A 15,834-nucleotide genomic window follows, 5' to 3' on the forward strand; every position below is an offset into this window, starting at 1 on the left:
GTATCTATTTAAATAAAAAACATTACTTAAATAAATGGATAACCCAATTAGCAAATTAATCTAAAAATGGATAAACAAATTGATACTCATTGAGATTTTAATTTGGAGTCACATAATGAACACTCAATTGATTTTAATATTAAAAAATATATTAAAATGTAACAAAATAAAATATAATCCTAGATGAGCTGTTTATATCTGTTGATTAGGATCCATTTAATATTGGTCACACACATAGTATTATGGCATAGCACTTTTATTTATCAAAAAATATATATTAGATAAGATCGATGCAATATTTTTATACAAATAGTGCTTTTTAATATGTGAAATTTAATCAAAAAATAAATATAGTAATTCATATCCTATTAAGTTAGAAAAAACGAATAAAAGTAGTTCTTATTTTGGGAAAGTGAACTGAGCATTGTGATAACACATGCATTTGTGTCCATAGATATAAATGATGCAATGCAGATGCATCCCCCAATTTTAAAAGTGTACCAGTAACGTGTTTGTTGTATTATCTTATAACAAAAAAAGTTTGATTTATCAGTTACAAAGATTTACAAGTTTTTTTAGATACTCAATTGACCATAACACATCAAGAAAGCAAGATATTATGTTTCTGGGCAGAATACAATTTCAAATTTCATGAGCAATTTCAGTGAAATGAGACAATTGAATCGAGAAGGAAGTCAAGAATAGATAAAATCCACCTTTTTAAAATTTAGAAAACAAAGAAGGTCAAAGCTACCATAAACAATGTCTAATATGGCCCTAAATAGATGCATCATAAAGCTATTGCCATTTAGTATGTTAGATTGGGATGAAAAAGATGGACTGTGCTCTATCTTTTTTTGGCTAAGTAGAAAATGCTGGATAAATTGACAAGCAAACCTATTTAGATACGATCAAGATTCATTGCCATTAAATCATTAAGAAAGTTTTCTTTAGGGGCAATAAAGTTAAAAGTAGCCTATATTAGTTACATTATTTTGGAATTTGTATAAGAATTCAATGTAAAAGCCTGACAAACTATAAAATTTTTAAGTTAAAAATAAATATATATGAAAACATTAAAAGGAAATAAATTAAGAATAATATTCAAATTGTCCATTATAAAAGGAAGACATTTGGATAGAAATAAACCATTTTAAAAATTTGTAATTACATTTGCTATGTTCCTGTTACTTCCCTCTTTTGGAGAAGATAAAAAAATTTATATATAGCAGATGGAAAAAGATTTTTATATATAGTAAATGTTGTGAATAAGGGTGAATTCAGTCCAAGTCCAAAATAATGAATTGTCATACGTCACCGTTAAATAAGCAAGTTGCAAAAGGAAGTACATATGAAAAGGATTTATATTGTACGACATGTTGTAATTGAAGGGGATAAAATATCAGACCAATGGATATTAACAGCTAAATGAATAAAAAATTAGTCTAGCATAAAAAAGTTTCACTACTTAGGGTCAAAGAAAGTTAAATGAGTGATAGATAGATTAGCTATCATAGGTGTAATTGAAAAGATTGACAATAATTACCTTCACATTTTTGGGATAAAGACATTTGCTTTATCATGGAACTAAAGGGGATACGAATCAAATCTTAATCTACCTGAACCTGAAAATGAAGTAATTAAGTGTAACATAATAAGATAAAGGTCAAACTTCAAAAAAAAAAAGAGTAAAAGACTGATATTGTCCAAATAAAGTTTGGATATTGTGAAACACACATTTTTTTATACTCAATTCCATTTAAGTTGATGTGAATATTTAGTTTTAATTTAACTTCAACTAAAATTTAGTCATTAAAATGACAATAGCTATTGAGCTCTTTTAGAACACACGTTAAATGAATTAAGTGGTTAGTTTTTTATTATACATATAATAACAAAAGGACAAGCATGGTGATATCATACAATTGAAGTGATGAGTTATGCTACCGTTGACCAATTATAATTAGATATCATTCACTTTATTGAGAAGGCAAAAATTACCTTTATTAATGTCTAATTGTTATCCGAGTGTTTTCAAAAGAGTAAAGATGGATTAATTCTAACTATAACATGGAAATAAATACAAAATCTTGTGCTATATACATAGATTAAGTAAACATTAGTTTTGCTCCCATGAAATTGCAGTCCAAAGATACATATGCTATTGGGTTTTGGGTTTAGCTGGCCCAATTGGAGTATACACTGACAGAAATTAAAAAAAATGGAAATCCATAATCAATTGATGATATGAAAAACATAATTAAAAAATGAAGTTACCCATAAAATAGTTTTAAGTGACTCACAATGTAGCATAATAAATATAGGAAATAAAAATCATAACAAAAAATATAAATTTTTTTAAATCTATCTGTTGGTTCCAGTTTAAATAATTGATCATATAAAATTTTTAGATATTTTTAAAATTAAATCCTTTTCCTTCAAATAAAATAGTTTCAGTATATTGTAGTACTAATTTGTTTTGAGTTAGAAATAAACATATATTGTAGTACTAATTTGTTATGAATAATATTCAAATTGTCCATTATTAAAGCAAGACATTTGGATAAAAATAAGAAATTTTAAAAATTTGTAATTACATTTGCAATATTCCTGCAATTTCCTCTTTTGCTTACTCACACACAGAGGAGATAAAAAAATATTTTTATATATATTAGATGAAATTTTTTTTTTATATATAGTCAAAGTCCAAAATAATGAATTGTTAACATGCAAATAGCTCAATAAGGAAGTTGCAAAAGGAAATACCTATGAAGAGGATTTACATTGTACGACATGTTGTAATTGAAGGGGATAAAATATCAGACCAATGGATATTAACTGATAGATGAATAAAAAATTAGTATAGCATGAAAAAGTTTCATTACTTAGAATCAAAGAAAGTTAAATGAGTGATAGATAGGCTAGCTATCATAAGTGTAATTGAAAAGACTCACAATAGTTACTTTCATATTTTCAGGGATAAAGACATTTGCTTTAGCATGGAACTAAAGGGGATACAAATCAAATCTTATTGGTACCTGGACAAGCAAATGTAGTGATTAAATGTAACATAATAAGGTAAAAGTCAAACTTAAGAAAAAGAGTGAAAGATTGATATTGCCCAGATAAAGCTTGGATATTGTCAAACACACAATCTTTTTTATACTCATTTTTTTAATATCAGGTATTTATTTGCTTTGGAGTGATATCTTTAAACCAAACATAAAAAAATGAAAAAATTATATTATCAAAAAATATGTAAATTACGTACAAATCATAGAAATATGCAAGGTAATATAGCTTTTACTCTGTCCTATGTAGAGATATTTCTTTTAGCCCTTTACATTGGGAATCACACAAGGTTTATGATTTTTTTTTAAAAAAATGACCATTGTTTCCATCCTTTGGATCACAATTCCATCATTAAGATTCAACTATTTAAAATATGGTATCATGTACAAAGTACTTGACAACGGATGTATATATAAACCTGCTATGAGTATGGAAACAAGCAACAATAAGAAAGCTTATACTATATCCAAATTATTATCTACAAAATTCTGGTCCTTAATCAAAAGAATGAGTGATATACCACCAAAGAGAGTGCCCCTTCCACACCTCAATGACGACCTATTATGGAAGATCTTGGTAAAGACCAACCCAAAAACAGCTGGAAGGTGTAGGACTCTTAATAAAACATGGAGGTACAAGCTCTCCACAACATTGTTTGTGAAGCTGAACTACCAAGAAAATAAGAACAGGAGCACCACACTTATCATTGGTGTTGGATACCCTCCAACTAATGACAACTCCCAATGCCTTCTGAGGACAAATCCACAAAATGGAGAGAAGGTTTAGCTTAATTTACCTGTCGATATAAATCATTTTGGATTTTACTCAATGATAGGATCTGATAATGGAAACCTATGTATTAGGTTTTCCCAAGATGGCTTAAACTCTATGTTGCTCATCTGGAATCCGCTTACCCGCAATGTGAACTATGTCTCGGATGAGGCAAAAAAACACCGTTGCCATGCGGTCTCCCTCTATGCTTTTGGGTATTTGTTTGATACCATTGAGTATCAAATTCTACATGTTTACAAAAAAGTATTTTTTCCACAAGTCCATGTCATGGACATTGTACAATTCATTTGATGCTGCTTGGAAAGATTGTGAATAATTTCACAGCGATGTTAAAAAACTTGGTCCCAACTCGGTTGTCGACAAGGGATCAGTCTATTGGATTGGTTGGGAAGGAGTTAACTATATAGAGCCACGTAGCATTGTCATTTTCTCCCTGCAGAAAAAGTTAACATATGAAGAAAAGATTCCATCTCATGCAAAGTTAACCTACCATTCTCTTACACATTATAACAATGGAGTCGGCTTCATGTCCTATTTAAACATAGGCTTCACCAGGCAGGTTGTAATGTGGCAGCTGAGCCGTGTTGATGACAATGAGCTAGGGTGGCATAGAATGTTAAAGGTTTCAGGTATTGCAATGCCATATCAACCTACACTATTTCTAGGGAAGGATATCATTTCTGTCCTAGAGTATCGAAGTTTTTTTTGTGGTTCAAATGATGCGAAGAGGACTGATATCTTAGTTTCAAAACTGAAATACATGATATCTAGAAGGGATCATATACTGCATCACAGCTGGGATGAGAATGTTAATATCAAGTCCTACACTCTACACTCCGAAGGACTCTATATGGTTTGATGAAACCAATGTTAAAGCAAGGACCAGATGCTTATGATGTTTTTAAGTTGTGTTGTTATAATTTATGTTCGTAGGTAAATTGTTATTGTTATGTTTAGTCTATCTTTGCTTAGTCCTAATATCTTTTTGTTAATGAACTACTTACTGCTATGTGATCAGTAGTTGCTGTTTGGTATTGAGAGGTATGCAGCATGAATATGTTTCTTTTATTATAATATGTAGTGTGGTGTTCTTATGTTGTGATATTATGAATATTTTGAGTTTTGCTATTTATATTTACATCGATAATGTTATATTTCAACTATACAAAGGAACTATCATATTAAGACTAAAACAACCAATTATCTTGAACTTAATTGACTAAAAATAATGAAGGTAAACTAATAACACGTGAAGTACCCAAATATGAAAACATATGATGGTGAGACCAAGAGGCAAAATAAACATGCAATAAAGACCGAATAATCACACTTTATTATGAGATCTAAAAAAATCACCATACATATATATTAGTTAATTATATATATCCAATATATTGACTGATGACTAATCTAGATGTTAACCACAGAAAAAAAATTAAGATATAAGAACATGACAGACTAAAGCTTGCTTTAAGTTGCAAAAAATAGCAAAAGAAGATATATAAATGAACACTTGATTTAGGAGAGGATTGAATCCGAATCCAATTTAAAGTTAAGTCACAGACTATATTGAATAATAATGATTTTCAAAATCTGCAATGTACACATATGGATAGTTAATATGATATTAGAGTTGAAAATGTCTCCAGTTACATAGATGATTTTGTTGGAATGAACATGTTAAAAAATTGAGGCCCAAAAAAATATAATTTATTTTTCTTTATCTTATAAGTAAATTAAGGAAAAGTTTTTACACCAATTCTATTTTTTTAAGTCATAAAATTTATCAAAATAAAAAATTATGTTGCAATTTAACAGAGTTGGATATTTATCATTATAGTTGATTATAAGATAAGCACTTTGCAATATGCCATCTATGTACGAAAAAATAATTGAAGTAACATAATAAAAGTGAATAAAATATTAAATTTTCAAAAAAAAATTTCATAATAACAATGATATGATAATAGTAATTATGTTTAGAAGATAAAAAACTGAGAATTTTGAGTATATTTATAAATTAATAAAAATAATAATTTTTTTAATTATGACTAATTTTATAATTTGGTTGAAATGAGCATGTCAAAAAATTTATGTAACTGGATAATGTTAAAATAATATATAAACTATGCAGCAACAAAACCTATGCAGGATAAAATGGATTTAAAAGTAAAGTATTAAAATATAGATATAAACTATGCAGCAACAAAACATGTCTAATAAAGTTAAAGAGAAGATGAATAAAATAGAAATGGTGAAAATTACAAGAAGGGTCTAAGAGTTATTTATCAAGCAGCTTTGATAAAAAAAACTATCTACAATTTCTATTATAGATTTGCATTACATGTTAGGAAAGAATTTCTTATAAAAGACTCAAAAATAGCATATTGAAAAAACTATCTGGGTTGTGACCAAAACCCTCAAGTGAAGAATGGACAGAGCAACTGCTGCCATGGCAAAGAAACAAAGAAGAGACTATCTAAATGTAAAGAGAAAGAGACCATGGAAGGCAACAATGAGCACAGATAATGAAGCCACAATCAGACTACCTCTTCAAAGTATCAGTCTAAACTCACTGCCAAATATTGCAGGTATGTACTTATAAGCAATATACTTCATGAAGTCATTCCTTAAATATGTTTCTGAAGCTTACAATACATTCTTTTGAGAAAATCTTTACTTCATTTAGCAGGAGAGACAATTAGCTCAAGTAGTTTAAAGTCAGAATAATTTCACATACTTATATAAAAAAATTATAGAATACTATGTTTTGAAAATAAATTTATTCATATGTAGAATGGAGAAATTGCAATAATAAGAGAAAGGTGGATGAGTTATTAGAAAATGCACACACCTGGATAAACAAATTTGCAACAATAAATGACGAAACAAATGAAGAACAAAATCATCAGCTGGAGCTCACTTCTGGAGCATTAAGTAACTACAATTTTAACTAAGCTAGAAGGACATCAACAATAGTATGACATACGTGGAAAGTGGTCTAACCAAAATTATTATTTTCAAACAAAAAAATGTAGCTTCAGTCACAATCAATTCAACGAGAACGACGACACTTGGCCAACATAGCAAGGAGAACCAGCAATATACAAGAGTTGATGTTACACCAACGCCACATTTAAAAATAGGTGAAAGCTTGACCAAGTACATTTCTCCACTTGGAAAAATTACATCATCACAAGATTGGAGGAGTATTCCACAGAATAAAGGTAGAAACCCAGAAATGAATACAACAACCTAAATAGACTGTGTATTTCTTAAGTAACATGGCAGTATGTTTAACCATAGTAATTCTCCAACCTATTTCTTGAGTACATATATTCTACAATCTGATATTAAATAGATTTATGGTAGATTGAGCTTATGCTGTTATATGATTTATTTACTATGTCTTTTGTATATAGTTTTTTTAGATAAATTTTGTCTTTGACAGAGGAGACAAATAATTGTAGGAGGGAAAGGGCACTCAAGCTTGCTGGAAAAAGACAATCCAAATTACATATGACTTCATATGGTATGTTCTTTGATTTTTTTGTACATTGCTTACATTTATAGTTATGCACAAAATTGAGTGATTAAAATATATAATAAGTAAGAACAGCAATAATAATTTGTATTTTATAATAAGTATAAACTTGCTTCTCTACAATGATTAGTTTGAAGCAATTTTACAAGCTCAGAATCTTCCATCATCAAAAAATGTAACTATGGTGGTTTTGGACGCTCTTACAATATGGAGATATTAGACCCAATAGTATATGAAACAAATAATGTGGACACCACAGAGGATATTGCTAGCTGCCAAAGCATTTACATACAAGGTGAATCACGTTAACAATTTTCATTAAGTTTTCATATAATGACTTATAGAATGGGTTATTTGCAAGAACTGATTCATACATTAATTTATTTTTTCTTAGAAAAATTATATATATAATTAACAATCTTTTTACACGTTAAATGAATTAAGTGATTAATCTTTTTTATTGCATTGCTATTAATAACCCAATAAAAAAGTAGTATATACAATTTAGAGTGGTTAATATAAATTTGTATCTATTTCACCATAGTAAAAGTAAATAATTTTTTTGTATAAAAGTAAAATCAACTATTGAGAGAGATTCCTATTTAGACATTAATAGACCATACTCATTTACTATTTGAGTTTTTTTCGATTTGTAAAATTATACTAACTTAATATTTAGTAGATATCTAATCAATATATTTTTATTTCATTAAACAAAACTCCTTTCACAGTGAATGAGAATATAGGATTTAGAAAATAATCAAATAGTAAATTTAAATAAAAAATATTCCTTCAAGAAAATACATTAATACTCTAGCTTCTATTCAGCTCTTCTTCATCTATGGTGTATTTGTGTATAACCTAATTATCAAATTATTCTACAAATGAATAAATAATTTGTTATTTTAATTTTTAAATTGCACATAATGGAACAATCAATTGATTGTTCTATTTAAAAAATATATCAAAATTTATCATAAAAGAATATATATCAGATAAGTTCTATGTACTATTTCTTAATAAATAGAGTTTTTTTTATGGAAAATTCAAATAGCAAATGTAAATATATAAATAACAAATTTGTTTACACGTTAAATGAACTAAGTTGTTAAGAACTTTGTATTATATAGATATTAATAATCTAAAAAAAATAAGTATGTGAAATTTAGAATGGTATATATTAAGTTGCACCTATTGAGCTCTTCTTCATTCATAGTGTATTCGTGTACAATCTAATTAACAAATTATTCTGCAAATGGATAATTAAATTGTTATTCTTTAAATTTTAAATTTGCATAATCAAAACTCAACTGAATTTTCTATTAAAAAATATCAAAATTTATCATAAAAAATTGTGAAGGGTATGTTTAATGTACTATTTCTTAATAAAGAGAGATTTTTATGTTGTGAAATTCAACCCAAAGAGTATAAGTAATAAAAAAGCTTATACTATTATTATATCCAATCTACTATGATAGTCAACTACCATGCCAAAAAAAAAAACAAATTTATAAACAGTAAATTGACTTAAATTTCACATGACTATTGTTTCAATTACACGTTAATAAAAGTAACTACAGTAAGACAGCGACTCTTAATAGAATGCATGTACATATTCAACTTTTATTATGTAATTGTGCAGTAGTGCAAAAGACAATAAATTAACAAACTATTTATTGCACAATTCCTCATTTTTTTAGTATAACTTCATGTTATGATTTTTTTTATATATAAAATCATGAATGTTTTTATTTTTAGATATCGAGCAATCAAAAAATGCTAGGAGAGTCAGGATAACAAAACTTGCTAGCAAAAGGATTCAAGAACTGAATGTCATCCCTTTTGGTAAGCATGATAATGATTAAATCAATGCTAAATTCATTTATAGTCACCCAATAGAACTATTTATATTTACATGCTGATATATCACAAAAAAAATTATAATATAAATTTGATTAAAGATTTTAAAATGTCTTATAAAATGAGAAAAAAATACACAAGTGTAAAACATATTTAATAGTAACATGTTTATAAAATAGAATCGGGTTAATAATCTATAAAATGCATAGCACTGTTTCATTTGTGCTAAAGAAAAAGGGGATGATTTTAGCCCATTGATCTGCAGGTAAAGTTTCTAAAGAACAGTTTCATGTCACAAACATAGCCAACTCTGTATCAGGTTTGCAATGTCAGCTTTTATCAAATGTGTTTAGTAGAGAAATAAAAGTGCTATGCCATAATGCTATGTCTGTGACCAAGATTGAATGGATCCTAATTAATAGATATAAACAGCTCATCGACAATTATAGATAATACAACTTCATTTGGAATCATGATGCCAAACATAATCAACAAAGACATGGTCCACACACGGGACCCATGTGGTGAGAATAATCTAAATACAAGTAAGCCAATGAAATGTTTTAACTTCATGGATTATTATTAATGGGTTATTTAAGATACTTGAACAATAGAGTCTCATAATGATAGAGCAAACAACAAAGGGGCAAAGAGACAAAAGAACCAAATCACAAGATAGAAAAGAAGGTAAATTTTTCCACTCTACTAAAGATAATTCTCAAAGTTATGTTGGATCAGAGTATTTTCATTTCAATTGGCTAGGTTGAAAAATTGTACATTTTACTACTAATTTGGGATAATGTGTGTAAAATAGTTGGAGAAATAGATTCCACATCACATATAGCATGCGATGTAGAACCAAGTCAAACCCATGTTAACAAAGGTATATTAGAGGAGCTATTTATAGAATAATTAGTGTTATTGGGTCTGCATCTCCAATTCAACATTTGCAAATACATATAAATAATTATCTTTTGGGCCTCAACAGAATATTTGCACATGGGGTGTGTAATTCATGAGTGTGAACATTGCCATGCTCTTTTCTGGTATGATGAAAGATCAAAGAAGCATTATAATACAAGTGCACCAAAGTATACAACATGTTGTAGAGGAGGACAAGTTCAAACACCACTACTACAACAAGCTTCTAAGGTCTTATATGATTTATTGTATGGAAATGGTGTCAAGAGCAAACATTTTCGTGAAAACATAAGAGCATACAATAGTATGTTTCAATTCATGTCAATGGGGGCAAAGATTGATCGCAGAATTAATTGTTCACGGGGTCCTCCTACTTTCATTTTGTGTGGGAAAAATTATCATCTGATGGGTAGCCTTATACCACCAGAAGGCAACAATGCTAAATTCGCACAGCTCTATGTCTTTGATACCCAAAATGAGATACAAAATAGCATATCTATTGTGAGGTACATAACTAATCTTTAAGGAATACATAATTCTCAACCATTATAGATTAATTTGCTAATTTGGTTATTGATTTATTTAAATAATATTTTTTATTTAAATTTACTCAATCCTACGCTAAATAGAAGTCTCTCTCAATAGTTAATTTTACTTATATACACAAAAGAAAATTTATTTACTTATTTAGTTTTCTTATTATTTCACATATGCTGTAAAAACTATTTGGCCAATAAATTATTAAATAAATACAAATTAATTTTGGTATAAATATCCAACTATTTAAGTAAATATTTTTTATTTGAATTTATTGTATCCTACGCCAATAGAAATCTCTCTCAATATTTAATTTATTGTATCCTGGTTTTATTAGATACTGTTCATTAATAAAAAAAATTACTTTCAGTAGAGAAGAAAAGAACAGCATACACAAAGACATTGTTAAAGACTTAAAGGATATGCTGGATGAGAACAATGTCTTAGTAAAAGCATTTCGAATGGTTAGGGAGTCAATGGCCGCTGACTCAACATGCAATGTAAAGTTTAGATTGTTGGGTAAAAGAGGGAGGGATGGTAGAAGATATAACTTACCTACAACCAATGAGGTAACTGCATTAATCGTAGGAGATTTCGATGTGGATAGGACTGACCGTGACATTATTATTGAGACAAAAGGAGGAAGATTACAACGCATCAATCAACTTAATCCAGCTTACTTAGGATTACAATATCCATTGTTGTTTCCATATGGTGAGGATGGCTATAAAGAGGATATAATGCTTAACAAGAGATTTACAAATGGTGGCAAAGGTAGAAAAGAAGTTACAATGAAAGAATTCTTTGCATTTCAGATACAAGAAAGATTGGCCGATGGATCACCATTGTTGTATTCAAGAAGATTATTTCAACAGTTTTTAGTCGACAGCTATTCAATGATTGAGTCTGCAAGACTCAATTTCATACGTCTTGAGCAAGAAAAATTAAGATGTGAATTATATAAGGGTTTAAAAGAAGCAGTTCTCAATGGGGAAACCACCTCGTCATCTCAAGGGAAGCATATTATCTTACCGTCATCATTTACGGGAGGTCCTAGGTACATGATACAAAATTATCAAGATGCAATGGCTATTTGCAAAGTTGTGGGATACCCAGACTTATTCATAACATTTACATGCAATCCAAAATGGCCAGAGCTTGAAGATTTTCTAAGGAACAGAGAGTTAAATGCAAAGGACCGACCAGACATGGTTTGTAGAGCTTTTAAAGTGAAATTAGATCAAGTAATCAAAGAAATCAAGACGAAGAAAATTTTTGGAAGAGTCATTGCAGATAAATTATTCATTCATATGTGATTTAGGCATACCAAAAAATATTGTAGGCAGATTCGAATATTGTGCATGTAAAAGTTTAATTATTCAAACAATTTTTATTTAGAGAAAAAATGGTTGCTGATTACATCTGAGAAAGTATTAGAACATATATAGGGAGGATCTTAGTATCATGCCATGTTTCAATTCACATACTCGGTGACTTAAATCACCACTGGATGCACCATGCACGAACAGATTTATTATAGTATTAGAACCCATATGTTAAAGTGTGGAAGATAGTAAAACTATGACTTTTGTTTGAAATTTGGTGAAAAGTCAAAATTTTAGTAGGGATTGAATCTATATTTTATTATTTTAATAGGCATCTTAAAAAAAACTTTAGATAGCCTCTTGAGACATTATTCCAACACCATACTCAAAATAGGATTAATAAGGTCTAACCAAACCACTTTTACTTTAATCTTTTTTGCAGTTGTATATACTATTGAGTTTCAAAAACGTGGACTTCCTCACGCTCACATACTGATATTCTTACATCGTGATGATAAATATCCTACTGGAGAGGACATTGATCGAATTATATCAGCAGAAATTCCAGATAAGGATAAAGACCCAGAATATTATGATGCTGTGGAAAAGCACATGATGCATGGCCCATGCGGTTCTGTTAGAAAAGACTCGCCTTGCATGGAAAATAGCAAATGTATCCGACATTTCCCAAAAAAATTTGTTGAGACGACCTCAATTGATGACGATGGTTATTCAATATATAGACGCAAAGATGACGGAAAGGTAATCACCAAAACAGGTGTTGACCTTGACAATAGATATGTGGTTCCACACAATAGGTTCTTACTATTGAGATATAGGGCACACATAAATGTTGAGTGGTGTAACCAATCAAGATCAATCAAGTATTTGTTTAAATATGTGAACAAAGAAAATGATCGCGTTACAGGGACTTTCTACAAAACTGCAAACGGAAATGCCGAGGAGGATGAAGTTGATGAAGTTAGCATGTATTATAACTGTAGGTACATATCTCCATGTGAGGCAGCGTGGAGAATTTTTGGATATAATATTCATTACAGAGATCCATCTGTAATTAGGCTCGGATTTCACTTGCCCAATGAGCAATCAGTGATATTCAAAGACCATGAGAATCTTGATGAGGTTGCTAGACAAGCTTCTGTGAAGGAGTCGATATTTTTGGGATGGTTTGAGGCAAACAAAGAATACCAAGAAGCCCGTTCTCTAACTTATGCAGAGTTTCCTACAAAGTTTGTTTGGAAGGCACAAGAAAGGGTTTGGGCACCACGGAAATCACACTCGGTTATTGGTAGGGTTTTTTTTGTGCCACCGGGGTCTGGTGAAATTTATTATTTAAGATTATTCTTAAACTTTGTGAGAGGTCCTATTTCCTATGAAGAGATTAGAACTGTGGATGATGTTTTGTACGAAACATTCAGGGATGCATGTTACGCACGTGGTCTATTGGATGATGACAAAGAATACATTGATGCAATCGAAGAAGCAAGTAGTTAGGGATCTGGAGATTATTTGCGAAAGTTATTTGCAACACTACTATTTTCAAATTCAATGGCAAGACCTGAATATGTAGGGAAAATACATGGACTTTGCTTTCCGATGACATATTACATCGCCAAAGAAGAATTCTTGACAACCCAGGTAATTAGAAATATTAGTTTGATTATTCTATATACTACATTAATAACCTATACATTTTTGCAATGCACTTCATAAATTTATCTTACTTGCATAGACCTTACTTTGTCCAACGAAGAGCTTAAGGATTTCACTCTTATAGACATTGAGCATAAGTTGAAAAGTCACAATAAGAGTCTTAAAGATTTTCAATCTATGCCGTATCCTGATTTGGATGCATATTCAACTGATTTGATCACAATAGGAGTGAATCGACTAATATGTGATGAGCTTTGTTATGATAGACGTGGACTTTCGAATGAATACAACATTCAACTATCACAGCTAACTAATGAGCAGAAAGGTGTATTCAAACAAGTTATGGATGCTGTTAACAAAAAATAAGGTGGAGTTTTCTTCTTATATGGATATGGTGGTATAGGAAAAACATTTGTATGGAAGACTTTAGCATCTGGGTTAAGATCCAAAGGTCAAATAGTATTGACTGTAGCATCAAGCGGAATAGCATCTTTGTTACTACCTGGTGGAAGGACAGCTCATGCACGTTTTGCAATCCCCCTAAATCTTGATGAGTTTTCAACATGTAACATAAAACAAGGAAGTCCATTAGCTGATTTGCTGATTAAGACGAAGCTAATAATATGGGATGAAGCTCCTATGGTGAACAGATATTGTATAGAAGCTCTTGATAGAACAATGCGAGATATTTTGAGGTTTAACAACTCAAGAAGTGAAGAACAACCATTTGGAGGGAAGACAATTGTGTTTGGAGGAGATTTTAGACAAATATTACCCGTGATACCTAAAGGGACTAGACAGGAGATTGTAAATGCAACAATTAATTCATCATACATTTGGAATAGCTGTAAGTTGATGACACTTATGAAGAACATGCGCCTAGAAGGGGCTAATGGCAATCAAAGTTGTATAGAACTAAAGGAGTTTGCATATTGGATTTTAAGCATTGGAGATGGGAGATGTGAAAGATTTATGGATGGAGCGGACAATGTTGAAATTACAGATGACATCCTCATAAAGGAGTGGGATGATCCCATAGTTGCTATTTGTAAAGAAATTTACCCAGAAATGACGAGCGGAATGAACTGTAACATGCAAGTTGAAGATCGGGCTATTCTCGCACCCACATTGGAGTTGGTTGATGAAATCAATAGGTACATGATGAGTTTAAACCCAACTGAAGCACAAACATATTTTAGCAGTGACAAAGCATGCCCTACAGAGAACAATAATGACATATTAGCTTCTGTCCACACTCCTGAACTCCTAAACACAATTAGGTGCTCTGGGGTGCCAAACCACGACTTAACACTTAAGGTAGGCACTCCCATCATGTTACTTCGAAACATCGATCACTCTGCAGGTTTGTGCAATGGGACCCGGATGGTTCTCACAAAGCTTGGAAAACACATATTAGAAGCAAAAAGCATCTCGGGAAAAAACGCAAGTCAAAAGGTGTTCATTCCAAGGATGACTTTAAGCCCATCCGACTATAGGATACCGTTCAAATTCCAACGTAGACAATTCCTTATCATGGTATCCTATGCAATGACTATTAATAAAAGTTAAGGTCAATCGTTATCGAAAGTTGGTTTGATATTAAAAAAGCCTGTTTTTACCCATGGTCAATTGTATGTTGCCGTTTCAAGGGTTACAAATAAAAAAGGTCTAAAGATACTTCTATGTCATGATGATGATAGAGTTAAGGAGACAGACAACGTGGTTTACAAAGAGGTGTTCAAAAATCTTGAATAAGAAATCACAAGTGCTATGATTTACTAATGCATACAATCCCAGGTACATTCTATGTAACTAATAGTTAATTTTGTTTATTACTTTTTTCGCTTACATTACAAGGAATTTTTAAATCCAAAATAAGTTGTATAGTATAAACTATCATGATGCCAATGTATAGAACATATTAGCCTATTGTTTCAGGAACTTTTGTCATAGGAAGTCACCATGTCAAATTAAAAGTCTAAAAACATACCTGAAACAACACGCTGTGTGTGCAACCATAGAAATAATAATGCATTGTCCATCTCGGCACATTTATTTGATACATAAACTATTGATATTGCAGGCACACACTGCACAGGAAAAAATAAA

The 15,834-nt window shown here is 30.3% G+C and overlaps 1 pseudogene; it reads left to right on the forward strand.

The window, feature by feature from the left end:
* The first annotated feature begins 6,295 nt into the window (after positions 1 to 6,295).
* LOC130956719 (uncharacterized) lies at positions 6,296 to 15,480 on the forward strand (annotated as a pseudogene).
* Positions 15,481 to 15,834: the final 354 nt, after the last annotated feature.

This window comes from Arachis stenosperma, chromosome 10, assembly GCF_014773155.1.
Source record: "Arachis stenosperma cultivar V10309 chromosome 10, arast.V10309.gnm1.PFL2, whole genome shotgun sequence".
NCBI lineage: Eukaryota > Viridiplantae > Streptophyta > Magnoliopsida > Fabales > Fabaceae > Arachis > Arachis stenosperma.